The sequence below is a fragment of the Peromyscus leucopus genome, chromosome 16_21 (genome assembly GCF_004664715.2).
Source record: "Peromyscus leucopus breed LL Stock chromosome 16_21, UCI_PerLeu_2.1, whole genome shotgun sequence".
NCBI lineage: Eukaryota > Metazoa > Chordata > Mammalia > Rodentia > Cricetidae > Peromyscus > Peromyscus leucopus.
Window position 1 is genome coordinate 56,013,809 of NC_051084.1, and position 18,247 is coordinate 56,032,055.

An 18,247-nucleotide genomic window follows, 5' to 3' on the forward strand; every position below is an offset into this window, starting at 1 on the left:
TATATATATATATATATATATATATAATCTCACCCCAGTTGCACTAATGGTACTGTCTCTAATAAAAATTATACAATTAACAGAACCAGTACAGTATTGTTTATTAAATGTTATTTAGCAGAAATATGAATTTTCCACATATGTTTTTCAGTCTCTGGGACACACCCAGGACTGGATATCAAATTGTTCTATTTCTCAGAGTGCTACAGTGATAACTGGCCCAATCCTCCTCGTTATCCCTTTGTTCTTCATGATGACATCTTCTGAGAATGGTCAATTAATTATTGTGTTTCCAGAGAGTTTGAAACCTAAGCTCTAAATGCTATTTAAAACATTAGTAAGATGTGGGACTTCTGAAATTAAATTCTACAGTAAGGGCGTTGCCTTTGTGAATGAAGTAAATGCTCTAATAAAGAGGTTAAACAAGCCCCTCTATCAGCCATCTGTGAATGGGTCTAGATGTCATTTTTGAGGCAGAGCCACCAACAAGAACCACACCTGCCAGAATTTTTTCCTGTTTATAAATTGCCTAATCTATCATATTATTCCAATATAAGACATCTTCATATTTGCATTGAACAATATTACAAATGCAGTGTGTAAGTCTTCAACCCACATGCATATTGCATCTATTCTTATATTTAAATATATAAGGATATATCTATAGGTATAGCTATAAGGAGATACATAGTATAGTGTGTAATATTTATACACCCAAATATTTACATATATATGCACACCAATATAAAATACTACACCTTTTACGCTCAACATTATGCCCTAGAAATCAATAAAGCTATTATTGCCCCCCTCCTTCTCATAGCTGCATAATAGGAAGCAATGTTGATTTATCAGGGTTATTGAACAAATCTCCAGTGAAAAGGCACATTGACTGTTCTCAACATTTGTGTATTCTAAATCTGATGAGCATATATTCTTCCAGCAGAACAGAAATTTTGGGGTATGCAAGGCTTTGTTAGCTCTAATCCATAGGATTGTATCATTTTAAGCTTCCATGAGCAAAGCACGCTACTCTTCACACTAGTGTCAAGTTCATGCTGCCTTATTTTGAAATGGCTTTCCATTTATTTGGTAAAATATTAACTGGAGGAGGAATTTTTCAGCTGTAGGCTTTAATTAATGTCAAACCACTGCTCATTATCTGGCTTCCTCTTGAAGCTTCCACAAGGCCACAATGTATATGACTGAAATAAAGTATAATGTGGACAATGTAAACATCTGCTGCCAGTTTAAACAATTCCCTGGTCTTCTTGAATGATTCATGGCTAGTAGCTGAATGAGACAAAAGCCCTTACCTGAGCATCCTTCTACAATCAAGGGTATTTGGAGCTGTCTTCTCAAAGCAAACTCTTTCAAGTGTGTTAAAAAACTTGTCCACTTGAGTCTGCAGTAAGATGTGGGGTCTAGCCAATTCCTGAGTTTGCTCAAAAAATCCTTATATATGTGCTCTCTTTCTCTCTCTCTTTCTCTCTCTCTCTGTGGTGTGTGTGTATGTGTGTGTCTGTGCATGCCATGGCAGTGTGTGTATGGAGGTCACAGGACAAACCATGGGTTCCAGGATTCAAACTCAGATCATCACTATTATTCTGTCAGTGTATTTACTTGCTGAGCTCTCTTTCTCACTTGAATTATTTTTAATTCTCCTGATCTAATAAAAATCCAATTTCCTTAGTCTCCCCTTCATTCTTATTTTGTGCAAATTGAGTTCCTCTCAAGCCTTTTTCTCTACTTTGAAACATCAGTGTTTCACTCTAAACTTGACCAAACACAGGTGACAATAGCGGTTCTGCAGCCAGAACCTTGGTCTTTCTGGAAATTTCATCAGCCAGATTAATTAGTCCATCACCTTCAAATTCAATCTCACACACAGGGTTAACTTGTCACTGTTAAATTGTTCTAGAGGAGAACATAATTGTAGTGAGAATGTGTGGACAATAAGGCTTCCAACTCATGACATCCAGGAGATACAAAAGGGGACCCAGCAGGCATAGGGACAAGAAATCATCTTTCAAAGACATATGTGTACCTCCCAGTGCTTTTTCCAAGGCAGCCTCAAATTCTGATTCTATCGAATTGTAATTACATAAGTGATAATCAGTTAGTGTGCTCTTACTCCAATACCAAATGGTCAGCCCTGAAAACATTCATACAAAAACATTATACAAATTGAGCCAGTTGAATGTAGGAATATATATGTATATGTACCTATGCATATATGAATGTAAAAAAAATGAAAAAAGAGTCTGTGGATTTGAAAGAGAGAGAAAGGAAAATGTGGGAGGGTTTGGAGGGAGGAAAAAGAAGGGATAAATGGCATAATTTTAATATAATTTTAAAAATAAGAGAGAGAAAAGTCCATTAGTGTATTAATCCACTCATTAAATCAGATACTTCATAATCCAATCATTTCCCCAAAGCCTGACAGTAACACTTAGTTTAAAAACATTGTTTATCTGCCCACATTTAAAATATTTATTAATTAAAATATAGTTGCAGTCTTTTCCTTATTTTAGCCCCTCCCATATCCCTGACATATCTCACTCTCTCTTATATTCATGGCTTATTTTCTTAAATTGTTACATATATAGTTAAATGCATACATATAGAGATACAACCTGCTAAGTCTGGTTATCCGATTACTGTTGATTGCTTGTACATGATTTCAAGACTGACCACTTGGTACTGGATATGTATTTAGGAGGTTCTTCTCTGGGAAAGACTAATTCTCCTGTTCTCACCAGTCATTTCCTATAGTTCTTTTTCTAGAAGTAGAGCCCCATGAGATTTCCCTCTTCCTTATTAGTGTGTTTATTAGCATTGTCCTTGTTCAAATCCTGTTAAGGATGCCATAGATAGCATGAGTGAACATTCCTTTTCATTTGTGAAGATACAGTCTCAGAGCAGACTTCCCCACAGGAGGTTGGGTCTTCCCACATCAATCATTAATCAAGAACATGTCTCACAGACTTGCTTACATGCAAATCTAATAGAAACATTTGCTCAAATGAAGTTCCCTTCTCTCAAATGGCCCTGGCTTGGTCAAGTTGGTTGGTTATATATATATATATATATATATATATATATATATATATATATATGTATGTATGTATATATTTCCAGTACAGTTCCTATCTGTTGCAAAGAGAAGCTTCCTTGGTGAGTGGTAAGAAGTCAACTCATATGTGAGTATACAGACAAATAATTAGAATGTAGTCAAATAACTGTGTTTAGAAAACTAGCAGTACCAGATTCCCCTATAAGACCTATGGCTTACTAGCCATAAGTAGTTGGCTAGGTTTATAGTACAGACATGATTTCTCTCCAGTTGAGTGAATTTTAAGTCCACATAGACAGCTGGTGGTTTCTGCCAAGATATGAGTGGCACTATTATAGACTTAAGGATATCTTGCCATGCTAATTTTTACTATGGTTTTTAGGCATCACAGTGTGGTGAGACTATTGGTTGCCCCTCTCCCTTGGCAAGTTGAATGTATCTTTCAGTATTATGCAAGCTAACTTTAAGGGAGAAGGCTTTCAGGTCAGATCCAGCTCATGTGTCTGAAGGGCATGGTGCGTTCAACAAAAGGTGCTTACTTGAGCCTATGTGAGACAACCAAGGACAACAGAAATAGTCTATATTGTTTTGGGAATCCCTTGATCAACATCGTGCAAGTGGATTTCTCATGTGTGGAATTTTTGTTAGACTGCCTATGGCTCTTGGGGGAAGAGATCATTGTTAGTCCAAGTGGAATTAAACTATGTATGTATGTACATACACTGAGATGCATTATATGTAATTGTAGGTAAATGGAAAACAATATAATTCCTAATGCTTTTCAAACATCCTTAGCATAATTTTTCCCAGCCCCTATCTCTCCTTGGAGAGTTGTTTTATGGCTAAAACTAAAGCCTTTCTGCACAAACTGGCACATTGCAGAATGAGTATTTTGGTTTCTTTCTAGATTTTTTTTTTAAAAAAATTTAATTTATTGTGTTGTGTGTATTGGAGTTGCTGTGTGTGTTTGTCTGTGTGTGTTTGTATGCATGTGTGTGTGTTATATAGTACGTGTGTGGAGGTCAGAGGATAGCTTGGAGAAATGAATTGTCTCCTTCAATCTTGGCAGAGCAATTTATACATATTAGTTAAATTTGATTGATAGTATTGTACTCAAGGCTATTGTAATAAGCTTCAGTTCTAATATTCTGTGAAATTTGGAGTTAATTTATATATATATATGATTGAATTTGCATATTTATTATTTCTTCCTTGCATGTCTTCTAGTTTTTGAGATTCCTAACAATGTACATAAATATTTAAACTCATTATATCCTTTAGGTAATTTTTTCATTTGTCATATTCACATAAGCAATTTTACACCTTGTGATATTATTTTCTTTACTGGTTCAGTCAAATATTTTAACACTACTTTGATGGAACTCTTGGCCTTCTTTATGCTAAGCAAGTATTCTAGAGTTAAATACCAGCATGTTGATAGTGGGATTCCAGCAGATGCCAAGCTCACAGACAGGAACATCCAGGAGCTCAGCAAACATTTGTATTATGCTGTATATAACAGACAAAAGGACAGCATCATTAACCCTTATATATACATGTATGAGGCTTTTAAAAGTAAGTCTTAAAGTGATTGTGTGTTAATATAGTGACTATAGTCAAAATGCTAGTTATTTAGTTATGATTTTTTAATGCTTGAACCTAATATATTACTGCATGCTTATAATTCCTATGCTTGGAAGGTGGGGATAAGATAGTTGGGGAATGCCTAGGCATCCTTGGCTATATAGTGAGTCTCAGACCACCCTGGGCTGTAAGATATACTGTCTCAAAACAGATTTTACAAAGGGTTATATTTTAATTAATTACATTTTCCTGGAATATTGATCAATTTTCAGTAAAGTCCATTAAAAGGTTAAATTTAAACTTTAATATTTTATGTTGCCTGTTAATATTAGTATGCTTTTTTATAAAATCAGAGTTAAATTTCTGTCTAGGGTAAAAATCAATTAATTGCCATACAATAATAGCTTTACTTCAATACGGCTCACACACGTGAGATATACTTATGAACCAACTGATAAATACATTATTGCTCATTGAAAAAAGCGACCATACAATTTGTAAGAGGTGTTTTCAAAAATTTTTAAAGATTTCCTGGCATGAAAATTCAATGTTACAGTTTAAAACTAGAGCCTCATTCTTTTATCCACAGCAGTAAGACATTCTTGAAAATACTGTTCTGTGCTTTTGATATTCATTAAACAATTGTTTGGATTTTCTGCTGATCTTTCTGAGCTTTCAATACTTAGGAAACAGTCATATAAAAGTGAAGGTTCATTAAAGCATGTGTTTATGTTAAATCTGTTTAAAAACCATTTTATAAACAACTATTGTTTTAAGGTGATTCTAGCACATTTAGGATCCTAAGCATCTGTGTCAGAAGTGTATAGAGCTGTATGTGTGAACTTTATCTAAATGTGCTGTGAACTGAAGTTCTCAGAAGAAAGTGTCAACTGTGTGAAAGATTCCTAAAGGCTGATTAACTGAATTGTAGAAACATTGCAGGCCTGGAACCCAATTATCTCCAGCTATATTTAGTACCTTTAGTGGCTATTCTTTGTCCGCCTCTGTGTTTAACATCCATCCTTACTACTATTAGGTAAATCATTTTGCTATCAGTGGAAGTGGTCAGGACCAGATGCCTTCAAATTCTTGGCTTCTCATTCAAATAAGAGCTCACAGAGATTCGCAAAGAAGGAAGATAACTTTATTAGAAGCAAGACAGCAGTACAGATTATAAAGGAATGGGTTTCGAGATTGATAGTGTGGCACATAAGTGAAAGTACCAAAGGGTACTCCACACTAGGCTTGCTTTATGATGTCTAAAGGAAAAGGAGCAGGTTAATAAAGGGGCAGTTTGGTGGTTCTCTATATTGACTGATAGATTAGGTCTTACATGATTTTCTCCTACTATGTATGTCCCTTCCCATCACGTATTTGATCATAATAATATGCACACCTAATTATATATAGGAATAAGGTATTAAGTAGAGGATTCTCTTTAAAGGATCTATTGAATGAAGGGCACTCTCTGCATTACTGTTCTTACACCAAAAACCATATCAGGCCCTACTGACACTTTCATTACTTGTACTCTAATACACTGGGAATACACTATTAGAGGCTGTCTAAATATGGTTATTATCAGGATTAGTGAAATCTATACTTCAGAGATGGGTGTAAGTGCAGTTTGATGTGGGTGTGGGGCCTGAGGGAGTTTTAAGGCTTCTAGGAGCAATATTTGGAGAGAGGAGAGGTGTTGATGCATAATACCTTCAGGTAAAGGAACTAGGCTGCAAAGTGCATCATTTGAAGTGGGGAAAGTGTGCATAACACAAAACAAGCACTGTACCAGGTTACTAAGATCTCCCCTATGCTTGCCTTATAGACTTCAGAATATATTAATAAACCACTTGCTTATAACAAATTAAAAGCTAAGAACTCTGTAAGATACTACGTGAGGTCTGCAGGTTACAGTTCCCAGCTTTGTATTCACCTATGTCCTAGATTGCTTTCTGTTTCTTAAATAAAGGTCATGACCAAACACAAATTGTGGAGGAAAGGGTTTATCTGCCTTACATGTCCAAGTCACAGTCCATCATTGAAGGTAAACAAGGCAGGCACTCAAACAGAGCAGGAACCTGGGGACAGAGGCAGGACCTGAAGCAGAGGCAATGAATGATGGCTTGCTGACTAAATGGCTTGTCTCTCTTGTTGTCCTATACATCCAGAAACACCTACACAAGTCTGGCACTGCCCACAAAGGACTGGTGTCCTATGTAAATTATGGATGAAGAAAACAGTCCATAGATGTAGCCATGAGCCAAGATGATGGAAGCATTTTCTCCACAAGATTTCTTCTTCCCAGATTACCCTAACCTGTGCCAAGTTGGTAAAACTAACAACAACAACCCATCTGCTCGATGTTTTCTCCAGTTAGTTTTAACGGTGCCTTGATTTATAACTGCCTTTGTTCTGCTACTATTGTGTGTGAAAGAAAAGGCTCTCACCTCAAAAAGAATAAAAGATATGGTTTATTTTGGAGCCAAATATGACTGACTATAACCTAGGAGCAAAGTTAGGTTTTCCCAAATATTATGTTGAAGTGAGGTAGCAATTTTATGAACATTCTTATACTAATATTACAAAGAAAAGCATCAAATAAGTAGGCCACAGCAGAATGGAGGAAATTCTGCTATAGGCTAGCAGGGGTCTGTTTGTGTATTGCAAACGATTTCCTAATAATAAAAAAGATGTTAGGTCATATACAGAGGAAGTCAGTAAGTGGCTAGTGTGGTGGTATTGCGTTCCTCAAAACATTGGGCACCCTAATAAACTTATCTGAGGACAGAAACAGAACAGCCACAATATTAAACATAGAGGATAGGCAGTGGTAGCACACGCCTTTAATCCTAGTGTTCCTGAGGCAGAAATCCATGTGTTCAAGGATACAGCCAAGCATGGTGACTCATGCCTTTAATCCCAAGAAGTGAGCCTTTAATCCCAGGGAGTGATGGCAGATAGCATAAAGGTATATAAGGAGTGAAGACCAGGAACTAGAAGCACTTGGCTGGTTAAGCTTTTAGGTTTTGAGCAGCACAGTTCAGCTGAGAGCCATTGGGATGAGGACACAGAGGCTTCCAGTCTGAAGAAGGAAGATCAGCCAAGAAGTTGGCCAGGTGAGGTTAGCTGTGGTTGTTCTGTCTCTCTGATCTTCCAGTGTTCACCCCAGTAACTGGCCTCAGGTTTGATTTTAATAAGACTCTCTAAGATTCATTTTACAGGCTAGTATAGGGTCTAATGCTGTCTCATAACAATTTGGCTGTTGACTTTGTAACATTCCAATCTCTCCACATTTTTTGGAGTCCTAAGCAGTCAACTAGCCTTTTCAGTCACAACTTCTTACCAGGAATTCTCATTCACATTATAATTACATCAAAAACTGTTACCATATTGGACTGTGGAATGTGGGACAACTTGAGTCTGGGTTCCCAGGCCGTAGTGACTCATATTTGACTCTAAAATATGCTGTCTCTTATTCTTTGTGAGATGAGAGCTGTCTTCACACCAACAGTATAAAAGCTGACAGAATAAAGGTATGTGATATAATATATGTAAAATGATCAAGAAATGTTCTCATTTGTACAGTATCACATCTGGAGTTTTACCATGAAAAATGGCAAAAAAAATCATTTTGACATCTCTGACATTTGCAATCAGTACCCTTTACACGAGAAGCATATAGTAATGCAGCCTTGCTATTTAAAACTTAGTCTATGTATTTTTACCTTATCTAAATAAGAATTTTGTGACTGTATATTCATGAGATAGAATTGAAATTCAAAAATGGCTCTATTTGTGGTTATTAAAATTATCTAAAATGTGTAAGAGGGTTAAAAACTTTTGTTTTCTGTTAATTATGTAAATCACTCATCCTACCAATCCAAGGTTTTTAAATTTTGTTTCAAAAGTGGACTGTGTGTGTGTTTTTGTGCATGTGTAGTTTTAATGCTAAATGTTATGAGTTTCTTTGCATGTTACATATATTTATGTTTCCTTGGTATGTAAATACAAGGGACAAGAACACATTAATAACATGGTATCATTTAAACTAAAATTATCAGTGGTACAAATTTTTTCTAGGCTTATGATACACTATGTCTTTCTCCTCTGGGCATTGCATGTTGCTATATTGGACTTAGCCTAGTAGCTATGCCATCCAAAATGGAAAAATGTGGTGATATTTAAGAGCATGTCTATGGTAATGTTGTTATTGATAAGATAGGGAATAAGCAACTCAGGAGATTCTTCCCTGGGATGCTATTATATGTACTACTCTTGTTATCTGCTGGGGATGCTGTGAATGTGTTCCTCTGATCGATTGATAAATAAAATGCTAATTGGCCAGTAGCCAGACAGAAAGTATAGTATAGGCAGAATAAGGAGAGAGGAGAATTCTAGGAAGTGGAATGGCTGAGGAGGAGACACTGTCAGCCACCGCCATGAAGAGCAGGATGTAAAGTACTGGTAAGCCATGAGCTACATGGCAAGGTATAGATTTAAAAAAAAGGGTTAATTTAAGATATAAGAACTAGATAGCAAAAAGCCTGAGTCGAAGGTCCATACAGTTTATAAATAATATAAGCATCTGTGTGTTTATTTGGGTCTACACAGCTGTGGGATTGGTGGGTGAGAGAGATTTGTCCTGACCGTGGGCCTGGCAGGACCAGGATATAACCCCAGCTATAGTTACCTGTCTTGGATGACGCTAGATTATAGAGGAAGTAGAAGGTTAACTGACCAGGAGGGTATTTACATGATCCATCTACTATTAAGATGAACATCAACGTTGATGTAAAACATTGTGGTACTGCAAATCATGTTGGTGTTGCTCCTGTTCCTGTAAGTAACAATTCAGCTATGCACCACATATAAGCCTTTTAAACATATTGATTTGTGAAATTGGACTCTTTTGCAACCATACAATGGTTTATCATTGTTGGATCTCTGATGAGTAGATGTTTGTCCATATCTCCTGAGGAAAATTAATAAAACACCGATGTCCATGTATTTCTAATTGTCACATCGTTAAACAACTTATCAGGATATGTTGTATGACATTTCATTCCAATTTCATGATTAAAATTATTAATGATTAAAATGATTAGAGATTGGTCACCTAAGTAATACATCTATAAACATTCTACATTATCTAGGACACATTTCACATGTTCTTAAAAGACAAATTAAACAAAGGTTTACCTATAACAACATACAATTACTGACAAATTTTGTAACTCTTTAAACCACAAAAATTACAATGTATTTCTGAAAAAAACACCATTATAACAGCTTCAGTATTCAAACATATTATCAATAATTGTTAGTATCTTTAAATGCTATGTTAAATTTAAATAAAATGATTTGTCACTTATTAAATTTTCTATAGAATTTTAACCATGGTCATTTTAAATCCTTCTCATCTCTAGTACTGATCCTTTTCTAAAGAAAAGTTAAATTCATAGAACTTCCAAATGCTTACTTTCAGCCTAAATTTTCTTTAAATGTTTGCTCTTATGTGTTGTATTTTTTGTTTCCCTTGTAAACTTTTGTTTTTCTATTGACAGTCTATGTTGGATAAATATAACAACAAAAATCACCAAAAAAGCATTTGAAGATGCTAGGACAAAGTACAGAACAGGCAAAACTGCACTCAGGCTGAGCTCATGCAGAGTACATTCACACAAGCCACCTTTTCTGTACCTCTTGGCTGTTAGAATCTGATTTTTCATTGATGGCACATGTCACCATCCTTTCTACCAGGTGGTATCACATCAGAAGTGAGGCACATGCATTCCCAGAGATGAATATCAACCTATACCAAGTCACAAGATTATTCATCAATATAACTATCAGACAAAATTGTATAGAAACAATGGAAGAAATTTTCATGTTTGAAATAAACTCAAGCTGGAATGATGACATATATATGTAATCTGAACACTTCAGAGGCTGAAGCAGAAGGATAATGAGTTTGGGTCTACCATGGGTTATGTAGAAAGGTCAAGTATTGTGAATGTTTGTCTTTCAAGCAACTTCCATCTTGGGTTGCTCAGCTGTGCCTGTTTGAAATATCATCCCAGTTGGTCTTGTTGATTGTTTACCTCCTTCTTGGAGGCATGAGAATGGTCATGAAATGTTCTTCTGAATATCTAGCCTCTGTTCCCTACCACATTTTGTATGCAACTGTGCCTTAATTGCATATGACCTTTGTGGGAAGCTAGAGTATATAGGCTGGAAAAGACTTGAGAAGGGGCATTTCATCTATGCAATTACAGGGAAGCACTCATCCTTACTGATCCTAGACTTATCAGGTTCAGTCTTTTGGGAGATGAACAGCCATACCCCTGTAAGCATCCCCTTACCTGTGTGCTATAAGGAATCCCAACAAACTCATTGGTTCTCCAGAGTGAACTTTGGGTGCATCTTGCCTTCATTTGTCATTAGGACTTTGAGAGAAAAGGATAGATTTTACTTATGTCTCTCTCAGTGAAGAAATTTTAGGACCACTCAGTTTCAATGCCAAGAACAAAAATGGAATTACTTATGTCAGTCCTTCTAAAATCAACCAAAGCACAAATCTTAGGGAAACATGGTCTTATATATTGTTACATGACACTGAATCTCTCCTATTGGAATTCATTATTTTTTCACTTTTAAAACAATTATTTTTAATTTCATACATATATTGGTATACACACACACCACACACACACACACACACACACTTTACAAAGTTACCTCATTCCAAAACTCCCCATGTCCTCTTTCCCCATCCTTCTCAAATTCAGGGTTTCTTTTCTTTAATTATATATATATATATATATATATATATATATATATATATATATATATACTATATGAGAGAGAGAGACACTATAAAACCACAATGTGCTGAGTCAATTTAGTGTTGCTTATATGAACATGTTTTCAGAGATGACCACTTGGTCTTGGAAAACTAATCAGGGCTTTATTCCTACTAAGGACTAATTCTCACACTCAGCAGTCATCAGTTGCCTATTGCTCTTTATTTAGAGGTGGGGTCTAGTAAGATTGTCCCGGGTTGGAGAGATGGCTCAGCCATTAAAGGCTAGGCTCACAACCAAAATTATAAGAGACTGCCTCATGCCACGCACTTCAAACACAGGACTTGGAGGAGTCAAACTGAATCTGACCCAAAAGTTTCCCCCTGAGGAATAGCTTTCATAACATCAGAAGACACAATGCCAGTGGGCAATGGAGAAAAATAATTAATAGCCCTATCCAACTGTGAGGCCTACGAACCACAGAAATAACCAGAATGGCAAGGACTCTAAGAAAATGCAATATTGGCACTTACGGCTTGGTGGTAACAAGCAGCTGTCTAATTGTACTGGAGATCCATTCAAAGGGAAGGGATTAATACCTGGTACCATAAGCCTAGCCAAATACCTGACAAAGTTATGAATCTGGAAGGAATACCTGCAGCTGCCACTTGCCCCAATCCGCATACTCTTTAACTGCATTCTGAATCCTCACCTTTATAGACAAGGATAAGTGTAGTTCTCAACAATATCAAAGAAGCTGCTACTAATGCTGCTGCTGCTTCTCCTCCTTCTTCCCTTTTCTGTTTTATTCTGGTGAGGGATATTATTACATAAGGCCACAATTGTGCAGCCACAAACTGTCAAAACTCAGAGAACGGCTGACTGTGGGATATCCAGCCCGATTTGATACATCTACAATACAGTCCATACACCTGTGTCTCAGGAAACATTGTGGAAGAGGAGATGGAAATATTGCATTACACAGAGGTACCAGGACATCTACTGCAAAACTGTGTTGTCTATATTTAACATGGTAACTACATTCATTAACTTGAAACAAAATGGTTGCCCAGAACACATTCTTCGTAGTCTGTAATCCTGCAACTATTTTTACAGAAAACAGGAATAATTGCAGAACTTATTTCCTTGATTGTCTTCAGATTGTGGATCCCTATTACATTTTGTTTTATAACAGTGCTTCTACTTTCAGGCTTAAGCACTTGGCTGTTCCGCTTAAATGATTTCGAGCCTAAAAGATGTCACCTTCTCACATAGTGGTTTATTTCAAGACCAGGTAACCTGTTTAACATACTGACTAAGACCAGGTTTCCCTCTAGATTGAGGAATGTTCAAGTGCAAGAGAGAAATTAAAACAGGCACTTAGAAGCTGCTTTTGTTAAAATGGATTAACTACTTGTTCATGCACTCCCTTGGCTATCAGATGACCACCTTTTTTTCATTTCTAAAATTACTGATTTTAACATAAGTGCAGGAGACTAATCATAAACTGGACTCCAAAGAAAAGATAGAAATGCTAACACTCTCTATCTACCATAAGAGTGGAATTACAAAGTTTCATGAACTCCAAAATAGTAGGAATAATAAAAAGCATAAACTCATTTACGTTCTTTTTCAAAAACAGGCATATTTCAAATCCCATTCTATCTACATTACAAGATAAAACGAATCTGGAGACAACCTGGGTGTTAGATCTCCATCCTAGATCAAAGACCAAATTAACCTGTCTCACATAAATTCTCCTATGTTCTAGCTTTTATCTCACGTCTTAATATATATTATAAGATGGGTACAGTTTTCACATGTGTGGTAGGGAGGAACTAGATTTCTTTTGCACACATGCACACACATATATGCACATAATATATATATTCTGTGTTGCCACAATATTAATTGTTGTGGACTCCTTGTGTGACAAACATATTTGTGTTTTTTATGTATATGTGTCTTCTAGAATGCAAATAACAGAAGAGATTATAAAGCTTTTGTTAGTGGTGACAATGTTTTCTGGACTCATGATCGTAAGTTCATCAATGTACCATGATGACCACCCTAAAGCAAAAATGATTTACATGGAAAACACAGTACTACAGGCAATGTCTCTCTAATAATGGAAATTATTAGGCATTGGCACCTACAGAGTATATTTGCAAACAAGTGCAATCTGCTTTGTCTTTTAAAAAAATGACTTTTTATTAGGTCCTAAAAAGCACATTAAATGGAGAATATATAAATGTAGCCTACTGTTGGCAAATTATGTCACTCTTTAAACTTAACAAACGTGAATGTATTTCATTTTTATTTTAAAAGTATTTACTTATTTTACATCCCAGCCACACTTTCTCCTCCCTTCTTTCTATTCCTTCACCCCCACCTCTCTTCTGCATCCCCCAATCCACTCCTCCTCCATTTCTCTTCAGAAAATGGCAGATCTCCAATGGTTATCATCAAAACACGGAATATTAAGCTGCAGTAAGACTAAGCCCTTCCCCTTGTATTAATGCAACCCAGTATGAGGAATAGGGACACAAAAGCGAGCAAAAGAATTAGAGACGACCACTACTGTCAGACATATGCAGAGAGTCTAGGTTAGTCCTGGGCAGGCTCCATAGTTGTCAGTTTAGATTCTCTGAGCTACCATGAGCCCAGGTTAGTTGATTCTATGGGTTTTCTTGTGGCGTCCATGACCTCTTTGGCTCCTACAATCCTTCCTCCCTCTCTTCAGCAGGATTCCTGAGCTCAGCCTAATGTTTGGCTGTGGGTGTCTGCATCTGTTTCCATCAGTTGCTGAATGAGGCCTCTTTGATGACAATTGTACTAGGCACCAATCTATGAGTATAGCAGAATATCATTTCTCATGAGTACATAGACATTTTTTTTCTCCAGTCATGTTTGGTTCTCTTCTAGGTCTCTGGGCCATCCAGCCTCTGGGTCCAGGCAGTGTCGGATGTGGGCTCACTCTCATGGCATGGGTCTCAGGCTAGACCAGTCATTGGTTGGCCACTCCCACAATCTCTGTGTCATCCTTACCTGAGCACATCCGATAGCCAGGACAGATGCTAAGTCTAAGATTATGTGGCTGGTCTGGTGTGCCAATCCCTCTACTGGACCACTTGCCTGGTAGAGAAGATGGCCAGCTGAGGCTATTTATCCCTTACTGCTAGGAGTCTTAGCTGAGGGCATCCTTGTAGATTCCTGGGTGTTTCCCTTGCACCAGGTTTCTATCTGACACCAAAATCGGCACACACACACACACACACACACACACACACACACACACACACACCCCTGCCACTTTACAGTAGTCTTTTTCTGTACTCTCCCTCCACCCTCTCACCTGATCACTCATGTCTCCATCCCTACCTGCCTACAGCCCACCCACAAAATCTCTTCTCTCTCCCTTCCCAGGGAGACCCAAGTGTCCCCCTTTGAGTCCACCTTGTTACCTAGTGTCTCTGGGACTCTAGGTTGTAATATGGTTATCCTTTACTTTTCAGCTAATATACACTTATAAGTGAGTACATATCATGTTTGTCTTTCTGGGTCTGATTTTTTTCCCTAGTTCTACCCATTCGCCTTTGAATTTCTTGGTGTCACTACTTTTAACAGCTGAGTAATCCTCCATTATATAAATGTACCACATTTTCTTTATCCATTCTTCACTTGAGGGACATCTAGGTTGTTTCCAGGTTCTGGCTATTATGAATAAAGCTGATATGAACATAGTTGGACAAGCTCATTGGGGTATGATTGAGTATCCTTTGGGTATATGCCCAAGAGTGGTACAGCTGGGTCATGAGATAGATGAATGCCCAATTTTATGACAAACCACTATATTGATTCCCATGGAGGCTGTACAAGCTTGCACTCCCACTAACAATGGAGTGGTGTCCCTCTTGCTCCAAATCTTCACTAGCATGAGCTGTCACTCCTGATTTTGATCTTAGCTATTCTGACAGGTGGAATCACAGAGTCATTTTCATTTATACTTCCCTGATGGCTAACGATGTTGAACATTTCTGTAAGTGTTTCTCGGCCATTTGATATTCTTCAGTTCAGAATTCTGTTTAGAGCTGTATCCTTCCTTTTGAATTGCAGTATTTGCTTTTTTTTTTTTTGAGTTCTTTTAATATTTTGAAAAACAACACTTAGTTGGATGTGGGGTTGATGGATATCATTTCCCATTCTATAGGCTGCTGTTTTATCCTTTTGATGGTGTCCTTTGCCATACAGAAGCTTCTCAGTTTCATGAGGTCACATTTATTAACTGTCAGTCTTACTGTCTGTGCTACTGGTATTCTATTCAGGAAGTTGTCTCCTGTGTCAATGCAATCAAGGCTATTTCCCACTTTCTCTTCTATCAGGTTAAGTGTAATTGGGTTTATGTTGAGGTCTCTGATCCACTTGGACTTGAGTTTCAACAGGGTGATAGATAAGAATCTATTTGCATTTTTCTACAACATCCAGTTATACCAGCACAATTTGTTGCAGATTATTTCTTTTTTATACTGTATAATTTTGGTTTCTTTGTTAAAAATCAAGTACCCATAGGTATGTGAATTTATGTCTGTGTCTTTGATTCAATTCTATTAATACACCTGTCTATGTTTATGCCAATACCATGCAGTTTGTATTACTATAGCTCTGTAGTAGAGCTTGAAATCAGGGATGGTGATAGCCCTGAGATTTCTTTCATTTTACAGAATTTTTTTGCAGCAGCGTTCATGAGTGAAATTGGTTTGTATTTCTCTTTCTTTCTTGAGTCTTCCTGTTTTGAGTATCAGGGTGAAATAAAAAATAATTTGCCGATATCCCCTCTGTTTCTATTTTGTGGAATAATTTGACAGGTGTTAGTTTTAGCTACTCTTTAAAAGTCTGGTAGAATTCTGTGTTAAAACCATTTGGTTCTGGGCTTTTTTTATCTTTTTTTTTTTATTTTGGTTGGAAAACGTTTAATCACAGCTTCTGTATTGCTAGAGGTTACAGGTCTATTTACATTGTTTATCTGATCTTGATTTAACTTTAGTAAGTGGTACCAATTGAAATAAATATTCATTTCTTTGAATGAATTTCATATTCACTCACTTCGATGGAATACAGATTTTTAAGCCATGTCCTTATTATTCTCTCTATTCCTCAGTGTCTGTTGTTATATCCATCTTTTCAATTCTGATTTTGTTAATTTGATTGTTCTCTCTGCCTTTTATTTACTTTTGATAAGGATTTGTCTTTCTTGTTGATTTTCTCAAAGAACAAACTCTTTGTTTCATTGATTCTTTGTATTGTTTTCTTTCTTTCTATTTTATTGATTTCAGCCCTCAGTTTGATTACTTTTCCATCTACTCGTCTTGGATGTGTTTGCATCATTTTGTCCTGGAGCTTTCGGGTGTGCTGTTATATCACTAGTATGAGATTGTCCAAATTCTTTATGAAGACTCTTATTGCTATGAACTTTCCTCTTAGCATTGCTTTTTTAGTGTCCCATAAGTTTAGGTATGTTGTGTATTTATTTTTGTTGAATTCTAGGAAGTTTTTATTTCTTCCTTGATCTGGTGGTAATTCACTAGATAGTTGTTCAGTTTCCATGAGTTTGTAAGCTTTCTGTTGTTTCTGCTGTTGAAATCCAGCTTTAATCCATGATGGTCTGATAAGATAGAGGGGCTTATTCCAATTTTTTTCTTTTTGCTTGTGTATGTTGAAACTTGCTTTGTGACAAAGTATGTGGTCAAGTTTGGAGAAGGTTCTATGAGGTGCCGTGAAGAAGATGTAATCTTTTGTGTTTTGGTAAAGTGTGCTATAGATATCTGTTAGGTCTTGAGTCATGATGTCTGTTAGTTCTCTTATTTCTCTCTTTAGTTTCTGTCTGGATGACCAGTGTATTGGTGAAAATAAGCTGTTGAAGTCTCCAACCATTAATATATGGGGTGTGTGTATAAAAGTGATGTTTCATTTACCAATGAGGGTGCCCTTTCATTTGATGCACAAATGTTCAGAATTGAGACATCATCTTGGATTTTTCCTTTGAGGAGTGTAACATGAATTGCTAAGCAGTCTTATTAATAGGAAAAAAAAAACCTTTACCAGACATTAAGGTGAAAGCTGAAAGATCAGAGAAGCAGAGCAAGCCACAGCCAACTTCGTCTTGTCACCTCCTCAGCCAATCCTGTTTCCACGAATCCTCAGACTGAAAGCCTCTGTTTCCTCACCCCTGAGTTGAACTGCTGCTTAGTTCCTGTCTCCTCAAGCCTTATATAACTTTCTCCACCCAGCCATGTCACTTCCTGGGATTAAGGGTGTGTGTGTACTTTCTAAGCAAAGGCATGAGATCTCAAGTGCTGGGATTAAAGGTGTATGCCACCACTACTTGATGCTGTTCCCAGTGTGACCTTGAACTCACAGAGATCCAGATGGATTTCTGCCTCCCAAGTGATAGGATTAAAGGTGTGTGCCACCACTGTCTGGCCTCTGCTTCTAACCTAGTGGTTGGCTCTGTCCTCTGATCCTCAAGGCAAGTTTATTAGGGTACACAATATATCACTGCAGATGAGTATGAAATGTCCTTCTCCATCTCTTGATTGCTTTTGGTTTGAAGTATAATTTGTTATATATTAGGATAGCTATGTCAGCTGGCTTCTTAGGTTTGTTTGAATAGGAAATCTTTTTCCAACCTTTTACTTTGAGGTAATGTCTATTTTGATATTGAAGTGTGTTTCTTTTTTTAATATTTTTATTTTATAATTAATTTAATTTTACATATCAGCCACAG